Source organism: Grampus griseus, assembly GCF_964374135.1.
Source record: "Grampus griseus genome assembly, chromosome: X".
NCBI classification, from domain to species: domain Eukaryota; kingdom Metazoa; phylum Chordata; class Mammalia; order Artiodactyla; family Delphinidae; genus Grampus; species Grampus griseus.
The window spans coordinates 11819303-11841794 of record NC_138999.1 but is presented as its reverse complement, the minus strand read 5'-3'; positions in this window follow the sequence as shown (position 1 = coordinate 11841794).

The window sequence follows — 22492 nt, the reverse complement described above, 5'->3', positions numbered from 1 at the left end:
TGTAAATATATATCAACCCAGTAGTGGAGCACCTAAATATATTAAGCAAATACTAACATCTGAAGGGAGTAATAGACAACAATAAATAATAGTAGGGAAGTTTAATACCTCACTTTCAAAACAACATAAGTGTCCATTGACAGATGCATGGGTAAAGAAAATGTGGTTATATACGTATACGATGGAATATCAACCGTAAAAAAGAAGGAAATCTTGCCATTTGTGGCAACATGGATAGACCTTGAGGGCATTATGCTAAGTGAAATAAGTCAAACAGAGAAAGAAAGATGCTGTACAATCTCACTTATATATAGAATCTAAAAACATTGAACTCAGGACTTCCCTGGTGGTCCAGTGGCTAAGGCTCCGCTCTCCAATGCATGGGGCCCAGGTTCAATCCCTGGTCAGGGAACTAGATCCCACATGCTGCAGCTAAAGATCCCACATGCCACAGTGAAGATCCCGCACGAGGCAATGAAGATCCAACGTGCTGCAACTAAGACCCGGCACAGCCAAATAAATAAATATTAAAAAAATATTAACTATGAATATAAACTGTTTAAAAATAAAATAAAAACATTGAACTCGTGGAAATAGAGAGTGGAATGCGGGTTGTCAGGGGCTGAGGGGTGGAAGATATTGGGAGATGTTGGTCAAACTTCCATTTATAAGATGAATAAGTTCTGGGGATCTAATGTACCACATGGTGAAAAAAGAAGTGAAAATTCATGTTAGAAAAAACCTGCACTTTAAATTCCTTATCCAACAACACAGATACTAAATGGCACGTTTCCGTTTTTCAATTTACAGTATTATAAATGAAATATTTATGACAAAGTGTCTAGATTACTTCCAACTTACTTTTTGTGTTTTTAACTCTTGACAAATTACAACTCCTTTTACAATGAGGCAATAGGTCTAATTTTTTTTAAATGGGGCATTAATATTGAAACCTAGCCTCTGATTTCTGTTGGCCAACAGGGTTCAATGTATATATTCATCCCAGAAAATTGCTTAGCTTCAGGGAGGGACAGGTCAGCCAGGTGGGGAGGGAGAGTCAGGTTCTAACCAAAGTAGGGCATGATGAAGTGACTAACTTCTGTGGAGAGCCTTGCTTTTTCTTCAGATCAAACATATTCAGTGTCTTGAAAAACTCCTCTCACTAATTTGTGCACATATTTCTTTTGAGATTGATGCTTTCGGAGGGAAAGTACAGAATGACAGTGTCTAAGCGCAGCGCTTTTAGGAAGATATTCCTGACCTAGTTAAAGAATCTCAAATTTCAGGCAAAACCCGTGCTCCCAATTTCCACGGCATTTCTATGACACATTTGAGTGGATTCATTACAATTTTTAAACCTTTCCCAATATAAAATATTATGAATATAAATGTAAGATTTTTAGGTGTAACACAGTTGTCATCCATTTTTTGTTTTTGTCATTCTTACCCTAGAAAGAATGGAGGCTGCTCTGGAAACCAGGCTGTTAAAATGTCCCTTTTTCAAATGTGTTAACAAATGTAATTGGTTCATATAAAAGAGGACATGGGCTCTCAATGGCCACCTTAGGAGGAAAAGGTATATTAACAATTGAGAGGATAATAGGAGGGTTTATCACTGCTTCAAGTATAATGAACATACAGAACACACCTTTTGACATTCTGGGTTATAGGTCTAGCCGTTGCAGGTTGTAGCTTTCTCACCCTTTCTTCAAGTGGAGCTGAGAAGCGGCAGGGTAATTGCTCAGCTCCAGCACATCCTCCTTCTAGGGACTCTGTAGATGTCTTTAGTGCCCATGTCATCTCCCTCACCTACTTCTAACTTCAGCCATTGCTGTGTCGCACAGTTCCTTGCGCGCTCAGATGCACCACAACAACGTCTGTATCAGTTTGCTAAAGCTGCAGTGACAAAATCGGGTGGACTGAGTGGTTTACACAACGGAAATGAATTGTCTCACAGTTCTGGAGGCTAGGAATTCCAGATCAAGTTGTTGACAGGCCATGCTCCCTCCAAAGGTGCTAGGGAAGGTCTGTTCCCGGCTTCTGTCCTAGCACCTGGCAGTTCCTTGGCTGTGGTAGCAGAACTTCAGTCTTCATGTGATATTCTCCTTGTGTGCTTATATCTGTGTCCAAATTTTCCCCTTTTTCTAGGGATACCAGTCGTATTGGATTAGGGCTTATCCTAATGAACTCATTTTAATTTGATTACCTCTGTAAAGAACCTATCTTCAAATAATGTTACCTTCTGAGGCGCTGGAGGTTAGAACTCCAACATATAAATTCTGTGGAGGAACACAGTTCAACCTATAGCAGTGTCACATTTTAAACTCGCACCGTGCTTTCTGTCTCATGGCCTTCTCAGAGCTGAAGCCATGGAAGCTGCTGGGCTCAGAAGGTGAGCCTGTTGACACCCTTGGGGCAATCCTCAATCAGTCAGGAATGGGACCCGTGAAAAAATGCACCACACTCCTCTCCTTTGGATGGATTATTCTGGCAAGCAGGTATTCCATCTTTTCTCAGAAGTCCTGACAAGACTGCGTCCCATTTGCTACAACAGCAACTTTATTAACACACCCTGACGTTGGCTTTCTCCCGTCTCACTGATCCTTTCCCTTACTACAACTTCTTGGGATTCCCCTCAAACAAATTACCAACACTCTGCTGAGATGATCTCTTTGTCTCAGACTCTGCTTTTGCGACTATCCAAACAGCTGCTTTTGCTACCTTCAGTAGAAAAACTAAGTATTCCTCTGTAAGGTTGCATCTCAAGTTATACATGATAGTAGTGCCTCTGATTATGATATTAACTATGAAAAGTATATTTTTCTAGTCTTCATAAATGTGGCCTGTCTTGCTAGTATGATTATAGTAGATGTATAGAAAATATAACTTTATTGTTGAAAATACCTACTCCCATTTTGGCAGGTGAGAAAAACTGAAGCTCACAGAGTATAATTGATAATACAAGAAGTTAGAGGCAGAGATAGGGCTAGAACCTAGATTCTCTGATACCTGAATTAGCATCTTTCCCCACTATATATTTAATTCCTGTTTCCAGGAATACTTCATATGTTAATAAATGTTGTTCCTTTTAGAGGGTGTTTTACAAGCTTTTAAGGTAATAGAATATAAACTTCTTAAAGACAGGGAAGATTCCTATTTATATTTGTGACAAATGGGGTTAATGTCTTTTACAGAACGAGTGCTCACTAGATATAATGTTAGCTCCATAATGGCACAGATTTTTGTCTGGTGTGTTCGTTGATGTATCCCAAGAACCTGGAACAGTGCATGGCACATAGTAGGCATTTGACAAACATTTGTTGAGTGAACAAATGAATGTAGATATGCTTAAAAGACAAGAAATAATTGTTTCTGTCTCTTTTGCCTTCTGTTAGAGGGCCACCTAAAATCCATTAATAATAGCACAGTTATACATGTCAAAGAATGTTCAAGATTGTTTACGTATATCCGTGATCTAATTTAATCCTCACAATATCCCTATGAGGTAAGGAAACCAAGACTTAGAGGAACTTCATAGCTATTCAATATCACAAAGCTTATGATTGACCCAACCACGTTTTGATCATGTGGCCTCTGATTAGCATAACTTAGATAACTGCATTGTTAACGCAACAGAAAATGAGGGCAGATGAAGTTTTAGTCTCTACTCATAAATTAAGCAATCATCTTGCAAACATCATAATCGAAAGGTAAAGGATTCAATCCAAGATATTTCTACACATTGAATCTGATGGAGTGTGATGACTCATCACAAAACCAGAAAGAACCTTTACTTCTCCCCGTTTGGTTGTTGCAAGTCTGCTGGGAGTGAATTTTACTGAAGTGAAACTACTTTCATTGTCATAATTCCTTATGTTATTAAGCCCCATTATTAATTGTTGGTTTTCTTGGTGTAATTTATTTTTTTCTGAGGAAATAATGTTCTACTGAAAAATGGCAAGCAAATAAAATCTCCTCTTTGTGAAATATCAGCTCCCTTTGACAGCCTGAGACAATGTATGCCAGAGGTTAAGTCAAGGGCTCTGCAGTCAACTGTGTGGCTTTGACGAGTTCCTTACCCACTCTAAACTCCAGGTTCTACATCTGTAAGATGGGATCCAAAAAGTACTTAGCTCTTAGTGTTGTGCTAGTAAATGAAATACTGAAACCAAAATACTTTGCACAGGACGTGACTCTAAATGTAAATGCTTAATAAAATATTGCCACTACCACCACCATCACTACCACCACCGTCATTGTATTGAAGAAGAGTCCTTTTTTTAATGGCATAATACCATTATTTGTTTGAAGAAAGATCACCTTTGCTAGAGTATGGATGGTTTCTCTGGGTCTGAAGATACAGCATAGAAAGTGAAACTTACAAGATGCACTGTGTTCCTTCTTATGTGATTTAGGGCATCACCATCTCCTACTGCTGTGCTGTCCAACATAATAGCCACTAGCCACATGTGGCTCTTGAGCAATCCAAATGTAGCTAGTGCAAGTGAGGAACTGAATTTTTAATTTTATTTAATTTCCATGTATTTAAATTGAAACTTAAATGGCTACTTGTAGCTAGTGACAACCAGACTGGACAGCATTGTATTTTGTCATGCTGGGGATGGGACTTTGCAAACCTTTGCCAGCTGATGCCCTGTTAGGCTCTGCCAGTAGGGGGCACTAGATGGAGACTTCAAAGTTGGGAGGAGAAGGGACCTGTTCCTTCCTGTCCACTTTTGTTCCTTCAGTTAATGTCAACACAGCAATGGTTCTTCACTCTGACAGTGGCAATTGGTTTCAGTACTTGCCACACTCCCAGAACTAGCCCCATTGTACTCCTCAGAGATACCAGGACCAGCTGGGCAGTGCCTGCCCCTTCCACCCATGCCCCCAGGGCTGGGCTCCAATTCCATGGGGCTCTTCCTCCAAACCTTTAAATTCCACTAACTCTAATCTCTCATATAGGGACAGGTTGCTGCTTTAGTTTCCTGATTTTGTCTTATGGTTTCTTTGACAACAGTTCAGTGAATTCTCTAGATTAAATCTTTTCTATTAAAATACCTGGCATGGTGTCTGTTTTCCTGTCTGGACCCTGATACCAGCTTCCTGGGATCTCAGTCCCTGTGGGGCATATTCCTGCTACTTCAGCCAAATGTAGCTCCAGCCCCAGGACTTCACCTAGAACTTCACCTCTGGCACAATCTAGCCAGATTTTCCCTTTTTTTCCTGCTAATTCTTTTTTTTAAAAAATATTTATTTTATTATTATAAAATATTTTATTATTATAAAATGTGAACTGAACACATGGGTTGAGTCCACATTTTAGCTATTGTGAATAATGCTGCTATGAACACGGGTATGCCTCATGTATGTTTTAAGAGACTTTTCATGAAGAAAGCAAGAACTGAATGAATCTCAAAGGGCACTGATGAGAGAATATTTTAAATGCTGAGGAAAATGGAGGTTTTTCCTTCCTCTCACTTCCTTGCATTTACTTCTCTCACTCCCCCTAATGGATCCCCCCAGCCTAGGTGGGCATGTTCTCCCAAGAAATTCACCATATAGTGACCGAGGCCATATAAAAGTTACCTGTCCTCAGAGTCATAATCCCCATTTTGCCTTTGACCCATTTTCTTCACTGAAACATTTTGCACGCTGACGTTTCACATCATTCAACTCACTGGGCTCTAAATCCATGGTCTATGAAATATATTATCATTGGATTCCAGACAAATCCTTCTGGAGTCACAAACATGGAGAGCTTGGCACTAAGGAGGTGGCAGCCAGGGCAAGGTTGAACTCATGGAGTTCTTGGGTGGTAATGAACTTCTTGATACCACTAGAGGCCCAATAAAAGATTATATTGCTGCTTCTTGGACAGTTTTACCCCATTCTGCTTCCTGCATACTAATTATGGGGTTCTTTCTCCTCACTTTATCAGGAACATGGTAAGGCTCATTCAAGGTACAGTTTTCCTCAGCTCCCTTTTCTTACCACAAGGGCCAAAGAGAGACTAGGTGAAATAGGCATTAGCACAAATAGGAGTTTAAAAATAGTTTCTTTCCTTTGGGGGAGGTTCTTTGATTTTTCAGGTTCCCTTCTTGGCAACCAATGACAGGGAGAAGGGCCAGACCCCACCACTTTTATTCATTTTTTATTATTTTTATTTTTTTAACATCTTTATTGGAGTATAACTGCTTTACAATGGTGTGTTAGTTTCTGCTGTATAACAGAGTGAATCAGCTATACGTATACATATATCCCCATATCTCCTCCCTCTTGCGTCTCCCTCCCTCCCACCCTCCCTATCCCACCGCTCTAGGTGATCACAAAGCACGGAGCTGATCTCTCTGTGCTATGCGGCTGCTTCCCACTAGCTATCTATTTTACGTTTGATAGTGTATATATGTCCATGCCTCTCTTTCACTTTGTCCCAGCTTACCCTTTCCCCTCCCCGTGGCCTCAAGTCCATTCTCTAGTAGATCTGCGTCTTTGTTCCTGTCCTGTGGTACGCGGGCCTCTCACTGTTGTGGCCTCTCCCGTTGCGGAGCACAGGCTCCAGGCGTGCAGGCTCAGCGGCCATGGCTCACGGGCCCAGCCGCTCCGCGGCATGTGGGATCTTCCCAGACCAGGGCACGAACCCGTGTCTTCTGCATCGGCAGGCGGACTCTCAACCACTGCTTCACCAGGGTAGCCCCCTCTAGGTTCTTTATGACCTTTTTTTTTTTTTTTTTTTAGATTCCATATATATGCGTTAGCATACGGTATATGTTTTTCTCTTTCTGACTTATTTCACTCTGTATGACAGACTCTAGGTCCATCCACCTCACTTATTTTTAGTTTTTGAAGGAACTTCCATACTGTTTTCCATAGTGGCTATACCAATTTACATTCCCATCAAGAGTATAGGAGGGTTCCCTTTTCTCCACACCTGCTCCAACATTTATTGTTTGTAGATATTTTAATAATGGCCACTCTTACTGGTGTGAGGCGATACCTCATTGTAGTTTTGATTTGCATTTCTCTAATAATAAGTGATGTCGAACATTTTTTCACGTGCCTGTTGGCCATCTGTATGTCTTCTTTGGAGAAATGTCTATTTAGGTCTTCTGCCCATTTTTTGATTGTTTTTTTTTTATGATATTGAGCTGTATAAGCTGTTTGTATATTTTGGAAATGAATCGCTTGTCAGTTGCATCATTTGCAAATATTTTCTCCCATAAATAGGTTGTGTTTTTTTTTATGGTTTCTTTTGCTGTGCGTGAGCTTTTAAGTTTAATTAGGTCCCATTTGTTTATTTTTGCTTTTATTTCTTTTGCCTTGAGAGACTGACCTAAGAAAACATTGCTACAATTTATGTCAGAGGATGTTTTGCCTATATCCTCTTCTAGGAGTTTTATGGTGTCATGTCTTATATTTAAGTCTTTAAGCCATTTTGAGTTTATTTATGTGTATGGTATGAGGGTGTGTTCTAACTTCATTGATTTACATGAAGCTGTCTCCAACTTTCCCAACACCACTTGCTGAAGAGACTGTCTTTTCTCCATTGTATATTTTTGCTTCCTTTGTCATAGATTAATTGACCGTAGGTGTGTGGGTTTATTTCTGGGCTCTCTATTCTGTTTCATTGATTCGCAAGGGTCTTAAGATTGCTAGCTTTGAAGGTGGAGAAGGCGCCATGAGCTGAGGAATGCAGGCAGCCTCTGGAAGCTAGAAAAGGCAAGAAGGTGAATTCTCCTCTGGAGCATTCAGAAAGGAATGCAACCTTGCTGACACCTTGATCTTAGTCCAAGGAGACCAATTCAGACTTCTGACCTCCACAATTGTAAAAGTATAGATTTGTGTTGTTTTTAAAAGCCACTAAGTTTGTGGTAGTTTGTTACAGCAGCAATAGGAAACTCATACTAACACAGGCATGTATTGCTAACATAGCACGCCTGAATCCATGGGCATTTGTAACTGCTGCATGCATGGTGATAGGGGCAAGTGTCCATCTACTCCAGAGTATCTTCTCCTGTAGTTATGCCCCAGCATTTCCATACTGAAATATATGTTGTTTTTGTTGTGAAATACATTCTTTTTTTATTCTTCCTTTATATAGTCTTCCCTTTGGGTTCAAAATCCTCAAGATCTGTTCCCACAAATATCCCTCTGATTTTTGCTCTTATAATTGAATAAATTCCTAAAGGTCTTCCATTATATAAGCCTTCTCTTCCCAAGTTTGATGCCACACTCAACCTCTCTCCCAGGGCTGGAATCTGATTATGGTTATTGACTGAGTGACAATGACTGGTGGGCTACAAAATATTAATTTTGTTCCACGAGGGCACACAGGCCAGGAAATAAGAGTTTCTCTAAGCAAGGGTAGGAGAACTGCTCTGCAGACTCAGGAGGCCCAGTGGGAAGCACTTCATGGGGAGTTGAGGATTCAGGGTATTCTTCAAAGTGTTCCAGATATTTCCATTCAAATTGCTGGAATTGCACTCTTTCCAGGGCACTGCCTTCACTCACATCAAAGACGTGGTAGGGCTGTGAATCCAACTGATACTGTAATTCAGCAAGCAAACTTGGATTTGATCAGACTCAAAGTCTGAGTTAGATTTTTGGATATTTTATTTTTATTGCTGTAAGAGAGAAAATGTTTTAAAGCGTGTTATAGAAAATCTTTGATTTTCATCTGTGCCTCGAGGTGAAAGCTTAGGCATATGAGGCTTTAAAGCGTGTTCTCCACGCTTTAAATTCAGTACTGCCGTCAGGAGCAACCTCCCATCCTTCAGAGGAGAATGTCTAGGGCACATTCTACCAGTTTCTCAGAGCGTACCCAGTGGGATAGAGTCCAGCTGCCCTCAGTAACAGATCTCTTTTCCAATCTCTCTCTCTCTCCATGCTCCTTCATTCCTGCTTCCTGGGGTCACCTCCCAAATAAACTACCTGCACCCCCAAACCCTTGCCTCAGCCCGACCTCGGGGAAACTCAAAACTGGGACACCAGGTTCTTGGACTAAACTCACCCTACTACTTGTTTTTATAGAGCTCACTCGTGAGCTAAGAATGATTTTTCACATTTTTAAACGATTGAAAAAAATCAAAATAATATTTTGTGACACATGAGAATTATATGAAAATCAAATTTCAGTGTCTGTAAAGTTTTATTGAATCACAGCTACGCCCATTAATGTTTGTATTATCTACGTTTGCACTGCAGGGCTGTGTTGAATAATTGTGACAGAAACCATCTGGCCTGCAAAACCTCAAATATTTACTATCTAATGCTTTACAGTAAAAGCTTGCTGACCCGTGGATCTGGGCAATACATGTTCTACTAAATTGAATTGTAACATTATCAAGTATAGGCTAAAATCTAACCTATGTTACATCAAAATCATTTATTTCAGAATATTTTAGACATTTAAAAAGTTTAGCCGAATATCTACCCAATTATCATTAATAACCAACTTTTTAGACCTCAGACTAAGATGTTATGTTGTTGGAAACTGTCTTCTGGTTGTATGTATAGAACATAAGAGTTTAAAAACCCAGAAAACGATTTCAGTATTTAACCTTATGATTTACTTCTTAAGTACTCTTACTGAGTGCTTGGCACATAGTAAGCAGGTAGGGAATATTTAACAGTAAACAAATGAAAAGTGACCATACTTTACTGTGAGACCAAGTAGTTCTCCTGTATCATGTTAGAAATTTAACTTGTTATAGAGAGAAGGGTTTCATTTTGTAAAATAAGTGGTCCCAGGCCACAGGGAAACAAGCCTCCTTTTCACGGTTGGACATAATCATGGTTCAAAGTCATTTGATCTATTCATGTATATCTAGAGCACGAAGCCCCTTTGTACACAGAAAGTAATCAACACCTAAGAATTTTTCATTTTCCTTTATTACATTTTGCTATATTTGCGAGTTATCCAGTACTTAGTAATGCATTTGGAAAATATCCAATAACTTACGTTTAGTATCAGCTAAGGTTTATTAATGTAGTGGATTCTATTTCATGTGGAATGTTCTTCCTTACTGAAAAAAATCATTAATAGTTTTCCATTGCTCACAGGCTGCATCCAGATTCCTTAGTTAGACTCATCCTGGGTGCAGCCTATATCACTGAGCTTATCTCCCATTATCCTCCAGTTAAATGTCCTCTTACTCTGAGAAGCATCCCCAACGTTTCTGGCCTCCATTATCTCTTCTTACGCATTAGGTGCCCCCAGAAGCAGACTGGGACACAATGATTTGTGTGCAAGTGATTTTTTTTTTAACATCTTTATTGGAGTATAATTGCTTTACAATGGTGTGTTAGTTTCTGCTTTATAACAAAGTGAATCAGTTAAACATATACATATGTTCCCATATCTCTTCCCTCTTTCATCTCCCTCCCTCCCACCCTCCCTATCCCACCCCTCTAGGTGGTTACAAAGTACCAAGCTGATCTCCCTGTGCTATGCGGCTGCTTCCCACTAGCTATCTATTTTACGTTTGGTAGTGTATATATGTCCATGTCACTCTCTCACTTTGTCACAGCTCACCCTTCCCCCTCCCCATATCCTCAAGTCCATTCTTTAGTAGGTCTTTATTCCTGTCTTACCCCTAGGTTCTTCATGACCTTTTTTTTTTCTTCCTTAGATTCCATATATATGTGTTAGCATACGGTATTTGTTTTTCTCTTTCTGACTTACTTCACTCTGTGTGACAGACTCTAGGTCCATCCACCTCACTACAAATAACTCAATTTCGTTCCTTTTTATGGCTGTGTAATATTCCATTGTATGTATGTGCCACATCTTCTTTATCCATTCATCCGATGATGTACACTTAGGTTGATTCCATGTCCTGGCTATTGTAAATAGAGCTGCAGTGAACATACTGGTACATGACTCTTTTTGAATTATGTGTGCAAGTGACTTCTTACGGAAGTGCTCTTGGGAGAAAAGGGTGAGGGAGCAGGGCACGCAGGATAGGGAAGAGTGGGGTTGCAGGTGAGGTCTCACGGAGGGTACGTCGGCCTTATCCCGCGGGGGAGCTCTGGAGTGGGCGTTGCTTCTCAGCCTTTGCCTTGCCTTGCGGAATAGGAGCTAGAGTTTTATGCTCTCAGGGTCCTGAGTTCCTGGCTAAGGGCCGCTCAGGGGCAAGTAGGACCCCAGGCATTGTGGGCTTTCCATGCATGCAGGCAAAGTGACTCTAAGCATCTAAGGGCATCTTCTAACCAAAGTCACAGCTACAAGCTGTTACAAGCAGAATCACACTGAAGCTAGGGAAGGGTGCCCAGAATTGGTGAGGGAGCTCAGTTTCTATCACATCGTTTCCTCTAGCATGTGCTTGCCGTGTGGCGGGTACCACCTTCTACTTTCAAATACCACGGGAAGGAGAGAGCCCTGGGAGCGAATCTTGGCTCCCTACCCAACCAAGGGACCTTGGTCATATGTCTAAACTTGTCTTAGTCTCTTAGACTGTGCTTCTTTAAGTAAGCATAGTTCTATATACCTCAGAGGATTATTCTGTAGATTAAAAAAGATACCTAGGGAACTAGCACACGAGAGGTTTTCCACACGTGTCAAATCTGAAATTGTTCCACTTTGCTAGTCTCTGGCAACTCGTGCTCTCCTGGCCATAATCTAGAATTAGTCTCTATTCTATGACACATGGAATGAATTATGAGCTTCTCTATTTAGTCCAGTTAAACACCGTTACAAGGATGCATCATCTGTACTTGGGTTAAGCAGAACTTCCCAACCTCTATTGACATTTTGGACTGGATAATTCTTTGTAGTGGTGGGGGGCTGTCCTGTGCACTGTAGGATATTTATCAGCATCCTTGACCTCTACCCAGTACGTCCTAGTAGCCCTCCCTCAAGTTATGACAACCAAAAATGTCACCAGACATTGCCAAATGTCCCCTAGGGAGCAAAATCACTCTTGGTTGAGAACCACTGGATTAAAGACATTCCTAGGAAATGTGCAGAGTTGATTTCAGTCTTGGAAACAATGCAGGTTGAATAACAGCAGTACCTTTTATTTTTAAATAAATTTATTTATTTATTTATTTTTGGCTGCGTTGGGTCTTCGTTGCTGTGCGCCGGCCTTCTCTAGTTACAGTGAGCGGGGGCTACTCTTCGTTGTGGCGCGCGGGCTTCTCATTGTGGTGGCTTCTCTTGTGTGCGGGCTTCAGTAGTTGTGGCATGCGGGCTCAGTAGTTGCGGCTCACGGGCTCTAGAGCGCAGGCTCAGTAGTTGTGGTGCACGGGCTTAGTTGCTCTGCGGCATGTGGGATCGAACCCATGTCCCCTTCATTGGCAGGCGGATTCTCAACCACTGTGCCACCAGGGAAGTCCCAACAGCAGTACCTTTTAAATGCTGTTCCTTTTCTCTTTAAATAATACAATTGTTTTCATGCATCGTTTTTGTGTTTTGGTCGTTGCTGTTTCGCTTTGCTTTGCTTTGGCATTGGGGAAGGCGAAAGGGAGGAAATTCATATATTTCAAGTGCAAGAATTTGAGGAGCCATGCTTTGAGCAACAGCTGGATCTCAGGGACCAGAGAGCTCACATACATCATATCTCAAGTCTCTGAAGGAGGCAGGATTTGAATGCAGACTGCCTTGCTCCATCCAGTGTTTGAGAAGCAGCCATTGACAGACTCTGATATCGGGTAATGATTGATGGTTTCCTAGATAACATCTTATTGGGGACAGGAGGAATAGAATGAGTGTTATTGTGTCAGACAGGATGTGCCAATTTCTTATTTAGAAGGAAGATTGACAATGCTTTGTGACTGTGATTCTAATGAGGCATATTTAGGAGTGAATATTTCAATACGAAATGCCATCCAGTAATCTTATCTTTATATGACCTATGGGTTCCAATTTCAACTGTTTCAGTCATTCTTGTCAAAGAGATAGCCAGAGTAATTGAAATCATCAAATTACTGTAATTGCAACTTTATCCTAATCCAGTAATTATCCCCTTAATTCAGTTTTCACCACTGAATATTTATATCTCTATTAGGAGCAGATAGAATTGAAAAAAAATATATTGCATATTGCAAATTGTAATCTCAGGAATTTGAACAGGTACAAAGTCATTACTTTCTCATCCTAGAAAAATAATTGGCTGTTTTCAAGCTTTTCCAAAGTGATGATCGGTAACTGCTGAGAAACTGCTCCCAGCAGGTGCCCTAATTGGTAGACACCTGGGAAAAACCGGCTAATTTACACTACACCAGACCTTCATTTATGAGAGGCTTTTGAATCTTTGGGATTTGGGTTTGTAAACCTTTAAGTATTTCAGCATTATAATGATTGGTTTTATTTTTGTAAACCTGCTTTTAGACCCAGCAATGCCTGGCAAGGCTTCTGAAACAACCTATTCTTACTTGTGGGAAAGCAGAAATACCCGCAGAGAGCAGTAGACGGGCCAGCATCGCCGGCCACTCCCCTGTAAGCACCTTCCCGATACCCCAGCCCGCCTCACATGGGTACCCAGGAGTCCTCCTACCTTTCTCCCTCTTTCTACTTCTGTTTTCAACCTCTTCCCCCAGCTGCATCCCCCTGACTGCCCAAAACCCTACCCATTGTGGCCCAGATGGCAGATCTTCAGCCTTTGTATTAGCAAGTCCCATTTTGCTCCTTATTCGGTTCAGAGTGGCACACCCACAAGATAAACAACCCCCTCTCTTGCTAACGTCCATCACTACTCACAGCTTTACTTTGTTGTTTTCTCATGAATAACTAGTCTAGTCTGGTTAAGTGATTGTCAAACCTTATTTTAGCAGCCAAGTATTCCCCTCAAATAAAACCAACTAAGCCCCTATTTGTGAAACAAGACACATGTGCCATTGCTTTTGGAGAAGCAGGGGACCCTGGGCCATCTCTCTCCAGTCTTCAAGACTCCCCTCTCAGCTCAGGTCAGACACTCCCTAGACTGGAGCATTCCTTTCAATACCATTTGCAAATCACTGGTCTAGTCCAGCCTCCTTATTTTACAAATACGGAACTTAGTCCCCAAGAGTTACAGGCACAAGTTCAAAGTTACACTGCTTGTGTTTGATAGAGGCAAGATTTGAACTGGCCCAGTGCTCTTTCCTCAGTGGTCCTCCCAACCCTTGTGGCCAGATGTCCACTAGATAGATATTCTTGAAAACTTGAAGCAGGTAGGCATTTTCTCTAGGATGTCTGAACTATTTGCTTTATCATTGTTGAGCTGAAAAGCTCTCTGAGAAGGTACTGCATCCAAGCTGATGATATGTAGCTTGTCCCATCATGAGGAGACCTCTCCCTGCCCCGTCCTCCCTACCCCCGGCTGTGGTTTTGAGAGCTACCAGGGGACGTAAAACGTGCCCACAAACAAATCACCGTTTGTGTTCGCATTGTCCTGAGCCCCAGCCGGCTCGCTGATCTCAGGCTCTGCCTTCTCCCAGCTGAGTTTCTGGCCATTGGTGGCCTGTCCACTGGGCACTGCTGCTCTTGCCTGGAGATCTGGTGTGGAGTGCATGAAGACTTTTTTTTTTAAATAAATTTATTTATTTTTGGCTGAGTTGGGTCTTTGTTGATGCGTGCGGGCTTTCTCTAGTTGTGGCGAGCGGGGGCTACTCTTCGTTGCGGTGCGTGGGCTTCTCAGTGTGGTGGCTTCTCTTGTTGCGGAGCACGGGCTCTAGACGTGCGGGCTTCAGTAGTTGAGGCTCACGGGCTCTAGAGCGCAGGCTCAGTAGTTGTGGCGCACGGGCTTAGTTGCTCCATAGCACGTGGGATATTCCCAGACCAGGGCTCGAACCCGTGTCCCTTGCATTGGCAGGCGGATTCTTAACTGCTGCGCCACCAGGAAAGCCCGAGAATCTCTCTTTTCTCCGTCATCCTCCCTATAGCAGCTTCTTGTGCCTGGGAGCTTTACAGAGTTTTTAATGAACGTGACCGGGAGCCCTCCATGAAGTCCTATAGTAGATGCTGGGTAGAGTGATAACTCTAACTGATTTATCATGTGGTATTCAAAATGGCCCCAACCCTCTGATCACTATTACTGGGTATCTGGATCAAGCTGGTTATGTAGGAATTTTTGTTTTATTTTGTTTTAAAAAAGTTTTGTCCCAGGAGGTGCCTTAGTTCCACAAACAATCAAACAAAAAAAGAGATTTCTGGAAGACTCAACCCTCTGGGCCCACAGACATGCCCAGACAGTCTCAATTCCCTTGGTGACCCAGGAGACGCTCACGCTGAGAGTCCCCTACGCTGTAAAAAGTAATTCTCACAGCTTAGGATTTGTCTACGAGCTGGAATCTTCTCGAGCCTGCTGAACTCGTCCAGAATAGGCAGCTTCCTTTCCTTGCTGCTTCCTATCAGCGCCAGGCTTCCCAGGTGTCCTCATCATGTCATGTTCTGACTCAGTCTAGTTCTCCTCAGGGTTCCCTGTTCCATCCACACTGGCCAAACATTGATTGTATTGAAAGACAGAGTAAGGAGGGCGGGGGAAGGATTGGCAGTAGGAAAATCTGCAAGTATAGAAAAGACAGTGATATGTTAATTAGTGTTAAATAATAGTTTGCAGTTGATAAAGGCTTTATATATACTTAAGTCACTTAACAACCTTGGGTGTTGGGCATTGTTATCCTTCTAAGGTTTTAACTTCTTTGAAAATACAGTGCCAGGAAAATGCTATATGTCCTCAGAGGAACTGATGTTCACTCTCCTTAATGAAAACCAAATATATGTAATTTCATTTTTCCCTGCATGCCCTGGCGTCTAGGAACCTCAGATTCTAATGTGATGAATATTTAAGGCTATTATAGCAGCAGTTAGCATGCTTTCTCTCTTTTCTTTGTTCTGATTCTTCCTAGCTCCCCTTCCTCTCTTTTCTTTTTTTTCATTCGTTTCTTTATTTTCTAATATATACCCTCTTTCAAAACATTTGAAGCAGATTATGAAAGCTTGTACCAAATGATACCAAAATAAAAAGATTGGGTTAGATGCCTGGAAATAACAGAGTGGAAACAGAAGTGGGTCCCAAAAGGAAATGTTCTAGTTTGCAGATAATATAGAGACATGGCCAGGGCTTTAGGAATCTGATCCTTAGCTACCTGTGAAAGGAATAGGAAAGAAAATATATATTGAAACATTTGTACTTTTCTGCTGAGTTATATACTTCCCAGGAATCATAGGAAAGTTTTCCCTATTCCCAGGTTGTAAAGAAATTTGTCCATTTTTTTCCCTCTAGTACTTTTTTTTTTTTTTTTTGCGGTACGCAGGCCTCTCACTGTTGTGGCCTCTCCCGTCGCGGAGCACAGGCTCCGGATGCGCAGGCTCAGCGGCCATGGCTCACGGGCCCAGCCGCTCCGCGGCATGTGGGATCTTCCCAGACCGGGGCACGAACCCGCGTCCCCTGCATCGGCAGGCGGACTCTCAACCACTGTGCCACCAGGGAAGCCCCCCTCTAGTACTTTTAAGATTTCAAAAATTTACGTTGAAATCATTGGTGCATTTGGACTTGATTTTGGTGCACAACGTGAAGTGGGGAGCCAACTTCAGCTTTTTTCACAAGGCTACCCAGTTGTTCCTACACCACTGATTAAAAAGTCCAACTTTACCCAACAGGTTAGAGATGCCCCTTCTATCATGTACTAAATCCCATGTGTATTTCTATCCTATAATTCTAGGCTGTTCAGTTATATTGGCATCTCTAGTTGTGCACTAGTTCCACGTTTTTAAATTATTGTGCCATTATAAATGTTTTGATTTCTAATAGCACTTGTCATTCTTCAATGCTTTCATTATTTTTCAGATGTTTGCCTAGCTATTCTCATCTATTTTCTCATTTAACTTTATAATCAGCTTGCGTAACTCTCGACAAAAAATCCTGGCGTTCATTGGGATCTCATTAAATTTATAAAACACAATCAAAAAATTTTAATGGCTGCTTAATATTCTTTCATACTGATACACCCTCATTTATCAAACCATTATGCTATTTTGGATATTTAGGTTGTAGGCGTTGATTGTTTTGTCAGATCTTTATTTACCCTCCTTCTTTTGAGTAATTGCTCCTATCTCAGTCTAATCATGTGCTTTGGTTGAGGGCCATTAAACAAAGAACCTCATCACGCCCTGGTAATTGGTTCAACAGATGGATCTATGACTCAAGACAGGCCAGTCAAACTCTTTCCCTGGGATCTCTTTGAATTGGGAATCTCGTCAGGTATAGAAACGTGAGGTGGTGAGCCCAGAATTATAACCAAGGATGGGTTCACTTCATGGGAACGTAGCAAGAAAGAAGAAAGCTGACACCTATTGAGTGTCTGGTGGCATGGACCTCTAGCTTCAGGTATCTGTAACTAGGATCACACTCTTGCTGGTTATGGGAGCCAAGAAATCCCATTTCGCTAAAGATAGTTCTCTCCCTGGCTCCAGCTTTATTGAGGTATAATTGACAAATAAAAATTATATATACTTAAGATATACAATGTAATGATTTAAGATACGTATACATTTTGAAATGATTAATACAATCAAATTAATTAACACATCCATCACCTCACATCGTTACTATTTTTCCTGTGTGGTGGGAACACTTAAAATCTACTCTCTTAGCAAATTTCAAGTATACAATACAGCATAATTAGCTATAGTCACTATGTTATACATGAGATCCCCAGAACTCATTCATCTTATACTGAAAGCTTGTACCCTTTGACCAACATCTTCCCATTTCCCCCTCCACTCAGCCCCTGGCAACTACTGTTCTACCCTCTGTTTCTGAGTTTGATGTTTTTAGAGTTCACCTATAAATGGGAATATACAGTATTTCTCTCTATGTCTGGCTTATTTCACTTAGCGTAATGTCCTCCAGGTTCATCCATATTGTCACAAATGGCAGACTTTCCTTCTTTTTTATGGCTAGATAATATTACATTGTGTATATGTAACACATTTTCTTTATTCTTCATGTGTCTGTGGACACTTAGATTGCTTCCATATCTTGGTTATTGTGAGTAATACTGCAACGGGCATGGCAGTTCAGATATCTGAAGACACTGATTTCATTTCTTTTGGGTAAATACCCAGAAGTGAGGTTGCTGGATCATATAGTGGTTCTATCTTTAATATTTTGAGGAATCTCCATACTGTTTTCCATAGTGGCTGCACCAATTTACATTCCCACCAACAGTGTAGGAGGGTTCCATTTTCTTCACACCCTTGCCAACGCTTGTCACCTTTTTGGTAGTAACCATTCTAGCAGGTGTGAGGTGATATAAATATAGTTTTTCTTGAAGTAATACTGAGCAATACAAGAGATATTTTCCCTCCTTCCCTCCCTGCCTTTGTTTAGATGTGAGGATCTCACTGAGTGTTGAGTATCCTCTAAATTTCAGTCTCAGCCTTTCCACAGGTGTCTTTTTCTCCTGTTCCTCCCTGCATCCTGCATGTCAGCCACAGTGCTTTATGACTGTACCTTTGTCTTTCTTGCCTTTGAAACCTCTTCCAAGACTCCCAGATCCTCTCATTTTCTGATTGGAATAGCACTATTGTGATACTTCACCTTTCATAAGAAGTACGTTCAGAGCACTCATGACCCTCGCCTTTGCTAACTTGAAAGTTTGGTCAGACTTTCTTCTGACCCGAAGTTTTGTGCAAGGCATGTGTATGTCCTAGAGCTAGCTCTTCAATCATCATTGAAGTGTTGGGTTTCACTCGACTGCTGTTTTTTAAAATACCTTTTTAAAATAACCTCTTCGTAAATTGCTATACGCTATATAAGATTAAAGAAAACTGAAGGTGAATCAATGAAAACACGCATGACCAGCTAGCGTCACACATAAGCGCAATGATGCATCCTTTGCCTAGCCTATGGACTTGTGACAACTGCTCTTTAAATGTTTGCCTGAAGAAGATTACCCATTATTGGAATTACACAAAGCTTTGATTGTTAAGTCAGCAGGGTTTTGCTTCATTTTTTCCTGCTTTGTTTTCTGTTTGCATTTAGTATTAACTCAAAATTTGATGTCTTTTGAGGGAAGAACACAAATTTGATTCATCCCCACATTACTTCCAGGTGCTTCCTAGTTTATTTAATGGTTGAATGAATTGTCTGTCACACATTAGGTTTTCCCAAAGCACCTGGCACAGTGAAGCCCTCAAAAATTTATTGAATGAACAAATAAATGTATGAGTATATGAATGACTATGGAATGAATAAATGGAAAAGTGTAGAATACATCAATGAACTAAATGTTTTCAAAGGAGAAATTTTCTTTTATTTTCTTCTTTTTTTCTCATGGAAAGGCATTTTATTTTAGATATAGCAATGTGTACATGTCAATCCCAAACAAAGGAGAGATTTTCTGAGTACCAGAGAATTATAGCAATCTGACTTGTCAGTATAACAAATTGTTCATTTATATCTCTCTCGAGCAGGATTTCTCAGCCTCGGCGTTGATGACATTTGGCGTCTGATAATTCTTTGATGTGGGGCCGTCCTGTGCACCGTAGGATGTTTAGAAGCATCCCTGGGCTCTACTCACTAGATACCAGTAGCTTCCACCACCTCTGCTCCAAAAATGTCTCCAGAAAGTGGCAAGTGTCCACTGGGGGGCAAAATCACCCCAGATGAGAGCCACGGCTCTTAAGATCGTTCGGTTCCCCATTTCCTCCCTTCTCTCCAGCTGCCGGTTTAATAATGTGTAAATTGTTTCTAAAGATCTTTCCATTCCCCCAGCAGCTGAGCTGCTACTAGCACGTCTCTCAGTTGTCTAATGTGCATTTGCCATTCCCATCTTTGCTTGAGGAACTGCAGGAGCTCATATGTGCAACAAACATCGCTCGCCCGTCATCAGCATTTTTGGGCTGAATCAGCCTGTCAGGCTTTGTCATGTTGAAGCTGCTGTGGCCAACTTCAGTAAGCAAGAACAACAAAAAAATGCCTTCTAACTTCCCTAACCAAGAGGTCCTGTTTGACAGATTTAATTCAATCAAATAGATACTGAGGCATTTCGTTAATAAATGATGAACTTAACTGTCATTTCTGAGCTATCTTCTTACTCTTCAACTAGAGAAGGGGGTTTGCTTCTTAAATGCTGGAACCATTCTCGGTTATTGTCTCATGAAAGAGACAGGCTGACTGGCCAAGATAATGGGTAGATAGTTATCTATCGTATTAGTCATCATTTACTGTGTAACAAATTACTCCCCACACTTAGTGGTTTAAAACAACAAGCATATATGATCTCAGTTTCTGTGGGTCAGGAATTCAGGAGCAGCTTAGGCAGGAGGTTCTGGTTCAGGGTCTCTCCCAAGGTTGCAGTCGAGATGTCAGCTGTGGCTTCAGTCAGATGAAGATTTGATTGAAGCTGGGCAGAGGAATTTGTTTTACTCACGTGGCTGTTGGCAGGTCAACTTAGTAGATTGCAGAAAACAAACACAAAAACAAAACCCAGGATGACCAGTTAAATTTGAATTTTAGATGAACCACAAATAATTCTGTAGTATAAGTATGTTACAAGCAATATTTGGGACATCCTTATACTAAACTGTTATTCACTGTTTATCAGAAATTCAAATTTAGCTGGCATTCTTTTTGCATCTGACAACCTTATTGGCAGTAGGTCTCATTTCCTTGCTGTGTGAACCTCTCTCCAGGGCTGCTTTAGTGTTCTCATGGTGTGGTGGCCAGCCTTCCTGAGAACGAGTGGTAGAGAGGTGGAATCTACTTTGTCTTTTATGATCTAACCTCAGAAGTCACGTGTTATCCTTTCTGCCAATTTCTGTTGGCCACATAGACTAACTCTGATACAGTGTGAGAGGAGTTTATCCAAGGGTCTGATCATAGGGTGCCGTCTTGGAGGCTGGTTCCCACATCTATATTGTGGGATTTCAGGGCTGCTAGTAAAATCTTCCTCAATCTCCAAATATTACCCTATTGGTAGGCCGAATTCTAAGGTAACCCCTAATGAGTTGTCCCTTTGTATCATACCCTCCCCTGGGCAGAAGCTGGGACTTTCTTCTAGCCAAGAGAATATGATAAAGGTAATGAGATGTCACTACCTTAATTAGGTTATGTTATATGGCAAAGGCGGTGGGATTTTATTTTCATAATTCTTTTACATTGTCTGAGTCCCTCTTAGCCTACTAGAGTACGAGACTCTCCCTTGCTGGCCTTGAGGAAGCTGCCATGTTGAGAAGTCAGCTAGAGGGTCTATGACAAGGAAGGTGGGTGGCCTTCAGGAGCAGAGAGAGAGTGGCCCTTGGCTGACAGTCTGCAAGAAAGCGGGGATCTTGGTCCTACAGTGGCAAGGGACTAAATTCACCCAACCACCATATGAGCTTGGGAGAGGCTCCTGAGGCTCCTGGAAGGAATGCAGCCCTGATGACACCTTGATTACAGCCTTGATCGTGAGACCCCAAAGCAGAGGACCCGGCTAATCTGTACCTGGACTTGTGATACACGAAAACTCTGAGAAGATAAATATGTCTTGTTTTAAGTTGCTGACCATGTGGTAATTAGTTACAAAGCAGTAGATCACTAGTTCATCTTTCTACCTTTGGCGCTGCATTGGGGCTGACACTCCACCTTCGGGAGAGTATTGGTAAATCTTACTCCCATCACATGCCCTCTATTAAACTGCATGCGCTTTCACAGTGTGCCTGAAAAGAGACAGAAAGCCAATTTGGAAAAACTTGATTCAACAAGTAGTTGTAATTAAATGTGGAGAGTTGTTATGATAGGTGAACAGCAGGGGACTTTGAACACACAGTAGGGTGAGCTAAAATAAAATAGCCTAGGAATTCAGGAAAGGGCTTCTGGAGGAAGTGATTTTGAAAGTTGGAAGAGTTATTTAGGCACAAAGAAGAGATGTGGAATATGAAGGAAGAGAATTTTTCGAAAGTATAAACTATTGCGGTATGACAGAAAAAGTGCCTAAATCCTGTGTGCGGCTTGACAAACTTCACAAAGCAAACACCCCTGCAACTGTCGCTCGGGTCAGCAAACAGTCCTACCTGCCTCCCAGAAGCCCCGCTGTGTCCCATTCCAGCGAGTGACCCGACCTCCTTCTCTGCAAGGGTAACCCTGTCCTGACTCGTAACACCATAGTTTAGTTTTGACTGTTCTTGTACTTCACATGCTTAGACTAATATAGCATAGGCTCTTCTGTACCTGGGTTACCCCCAGTGTTATGTTTGTGAGATTCATTCCTGTTGTTGCATGTAGCTATAGTTACTTTTCTCGCATGGGTGCGGAGTATTCCCCTTTAAGAAGAGACCACATTGCTTCACGTTCATCTGGGTGATCTGGGTTGTTCCCCGTTTGAAATCAAGGAGTGGGGCATTTAGTGTGACTTATGGGGAATGAAGCAATCTAGCACCAGCCTACCTTTCCAAGCTTGGCTTAGACCGCCCTCTGAAATATGAGTGTTCAGAGGAGAGGGTTATCTAAATAGATGTCAGAAGGGTAGGCCAGTGCTAGATTGCTCCCTGCCCTGCAAGCCACGTTTGAATTTGACTTTATTCCAA